This window comes from Alosa sapidissima, chromosome 4 (genome assembly GCF_018492685.1).
Source record: "Alosa sapidissima isolate fAloSap1 chromosome 4, fAloSap1.pri, whole genome shotgun sequence".
NCBI classification, from domain to species: domain Eukaryota; kingdom Metazoa; phylum Chordata; class Actinopteri; order Clupeiformes; family Clupeidae; genus Alosa; species Alosa sapidissima.
The window spans coordinates 35,445,768-35,449,802 of NC_055960.1; positions in this window are offsets into that span (position 1 = coordinate 35,445,768).

Genomic DNA, 4,035 nt, shown 5'->3' on the forward strand with positions numbered 1-4,035 from the left:
GTAAAGCAGTGCCGGTGATCCCACTCTTTTGAGAGAGCTCCAGTCAGCCTCTGTGTGCCTCGCTGCAGTATCTAAGGAGCAGGTAGTGGCATCAGGCCGCTCCTTGGCTCAGTTCTGGGTAGCTAGACGCCATCTCTAGCTGTCTCAATCTCAGCCCCAGCAGGCAGTCAGAGAGCGTCTTTTGAGAGTGCCGGTGGAGCCTGGGTCCAGGCAACAGGCAACCACACTGTTGCAGCAGGTGCGTGACAGCTGCCGCTGTGCAGAAGAGGTGTCGGGGTCTCTTGGCAGGCGTGCCAGGGTGCTAGGCGCTCTAGGGCATTCACGCCTCAGCCAACACTTACCTTGGGACATCCGTCTTGGGGGCCGACTGATCTCAGGCAGCGGCTTCAGGCACCCCAGGGGCAGGGTACCTGGCCGGGGGGGCCAGCGTGCTAGTGGCCGTGGCCCCTCCAGGCGCCCTCATCGTTCCTGACAATCTCCGGGCCAGCCAGCCTCGCCTCTCAGCTCGATGCAGGAAGGCTTGGCTGGCCTTAGGAGCGGATCCATGGGTGCTCTCCACCATGACCCATGGGTACCACCCACAGTTCTGGAGCAGGATGCTTATTTTCAGATACCCATCTGGCCGGGGCATTGGTGGTTCCTAAGGTTTACGTTCGAGGGTCGGGTCTTCGAGTTCCAAGTCCTCCAATTTGGAATCTCTCTGGCCCCACGAACCTTCACCAGGTGCATGGATGCAGTTCTTGCACCCATGAGGCAGCGGGGGCTCAGAATATTAAACTATCTAGACGACTGGCTCATCTGTGCAACCTCAGAAGTGCAATGCCGACTACACGTGGCCTTGCTGTTGAAGCACACTCAGGACTTGGGCTTGCATCCCAAGAAAAGCAGGCTCCAGCCTTCCCAGGTCACCACCTTCTTGGGCATGGTCCTGGACTCCAGGAGGGCATCCGTGACTCTCTCACCGGTGAGACAGCAGTCTGTCGCTTCATGTTGCACGCCCAGGTGGAGTGGAAACTCTGCCTTCGCCTCTTGGGCCTTATGGTGGCAATGGTGCAGGTAGTCCCCCTTGCCGTCCTTCACATGCGCCCAGTCCAGAGGTGCCTGTTAAACCTTAGAACCCGATTGACGCAAAGTGCGTCAAAAAACACACCCTTTCTTCTCTGTTACATTGCTCCGCGACTGTTCATCGCAACGAGATAAACCTTTATTGCATGACAGAGAAGAAGTGGGGCTTTCCAAAGAGACTACGCACTTGTCTGTACGATCAAGTATGAAAATTAAAAAAAAATCATGAAATTAAATCAAATTGCATCATATTTACAGTCTATACTTCTCTGCGTTCACCTGCGCACCCATTACTCTCGTTTGAATTACTCGCGAACCCGTGATCACATTGATATGGCAAGCATATCAGATGAAAGAGGAGAAACAGGGCTATCCATTGGTACCATGGATATCGATCTTTCTGGCTGATAAAAACAGACGAAGTGACTGCAAAATATTAACTTCATGTACACAAACCAACGCTGCACACCCATTATTCTCGGAGTAATTACTCGCGGACCCGTGATCGGATATATATGCCACGCATGTTAGATGAAAGAGGAGACACAGAGCTATCATTTGATACCAAATACATCCTTCTGGGTTATAAAACAGACGAAGTGACAGCAAAATAATAACTTCATATTGCTGGACTTACCCCACGTTTTTGTCTGTTTTTGTGGCAAAGCATGCTTTATAATCCAACGCTATCGTGTGTTAGTCTCTATGGCAAAACATGTTCATAATCCGGTTTTGAGATCCTAGCAAATTCCTGCATGGCATCCAATTCAAGGCTCACATTGCATCCCAATTTGTTCAACAAAGAAACACCTTTTTTGCCTTTACTTTGTTCATGGCAATGCAGTAAAAAGTTGAGAATCATCATGAGTGCATACACCATAGTCACACATGCTAACAGGCAAACTTGGGTCAAGTCAGTTCGTGTCACAGATATGGAGTGCAGAATGGTCATTTTTCATCGCTAAATAAAAAATGGCATTTATTTCCGTAAATCACACACCACATATTTCTGTAAATTGCTCAGCCCCAGAGTATCCCTCCAACATGGCAATTATATTGCCCGTTTCAGGACAGTCAGCCCTACACACACATGAAATGCATGCAGAGCTATGAGCTTGCTGTGGTGAGATACAGGTCAAAATATAAGAATTTTTATAATATGATTTTTATATTTTAATTCTTTAAAAATCAAAATAAAATCAATGCTAGTACTAATACATGAAATGATCTGGATAATGATCTCGCCAGACAATTTCAATAGTCTGGCGAGACTATTTCAAGTTTATGATAGTTTTCGCTTCAAGTGTTTCAATTACAAAATAGTGTTTTGTATTTGAAATACGTATTTTAAATACATGTATTAGAAATACTGCCCATTCCTGGCAACATGGTAAAAAGATGAAAATTAACCTGATTTTACTTTCAATTCCCTTTACATTTTCCAAGGTATTAACATTAACATTTTTCATAACTCCATGTAGGACGTTTCTGTACATAAATGTAAGCACTGTGGCAGTAATGCAGTATTTACTCTTGTACTCTTGATACTCAAGTACTTTTAAAAACAAGTACTTCAGTACTTTTACTTAAGTAGACATCTGACTGTTGTACTTTTACTTGTACTTGAGTAAAATTTACTTTATTTATAATCTGTACTTTTACTCAAGTAATGAAGCTGTGTACTCTGTCCACCTCTGGTCCTAATCACACTGATATCACATGCCACCTGACAGAGCATGATCTGAGCTTCCCGATGGTATTAGATACTAGTTGCTTTGATAAACGGTTCGCAAGAACATCAGTGTGAATTTACTCTACATGAAATGTAATCATAATTACATTCCATCTCCTCATCTCTTACTCTCGGTGGAATAGGCCTATCTCACAAGCTCAGTCTTCACTCAACACATGGCAAACCATACATCAAAATAAACGGCAGACCTTACGGAATACTTAAGCAATATAGCACGAGTGAGAGTGGGGTTGGTCATGGATATTCCCACGGGTGTTGTTCGGCCGTAGCCAGAGGCCGGAGGCCGAGTGGCGCAGGCAACAACAGCCGTGAGAATATCCATGATCAATTCCACGATCACGAGTGCTATATTGCTTTTATACAACAATTCTACCACAAATTAAATAATCTGAAAACACCCCATTATTGTAAAAAAATGTTAATTTCGACATCGTTCTTACGCATCAAAAAATAGTTACCTTTTCAATAGACAGCGTCTTGGTTGCTAGGTAACCAACATTCCAGACCCCTCGTTACGGGTCTTTGTGGTTTACATGTCTTCTTGAAAGAAATGTGGAAATCACATTCATATCTAGGTTTGCTGCATGCATGTTACAAGGACACTGGGCCATGTCATGTAAGGGACATGGTACTGCAAAAAAACGGAAACATAATCTACATTGCAGAAGCACTCAACTTTATTAATGTATAGTGAATAAATGTTACACTACTGTGCACAGCCTGACGTGACGATGCTAGCACGTTAGCAGCGGTTAGCTAATTATGCTAACGTTATCTATCGATACAAGTCTCCTCCAAGTGACAATCATATTATACACAATGCTGGCAATGCTGAGAACAATTAACATCCTCGTTTATCTTACTTACATTGAGTTGACTGTGTGGCTTAATCCACAGATGTGGTGAAGCACTGTTTCGTTATGGTTTGCTAAGGAGTAACCCATTGCTTGAAATAGTGGAGAGCTGGGTGTCAAATCTTCACATTGTGTCGCGGAGTGATTTATTATTAGCTGTGCTGAGTCTGAGTTGAAATGTCCAGGGATATTCCAACTCATGGAACGTCTCTCGGCCAATCAGAAACAAATAAATAGTTCCATAGAACCCAATTGTTGTATAAAAGCATATAAGCATTAATTTGTAGGCTACAATAAGCCATGCCCGAGTAATCCAGTTTTAAATTGCAGCACATTTCTACTTGGTCTCCAACTTTGGGCTGT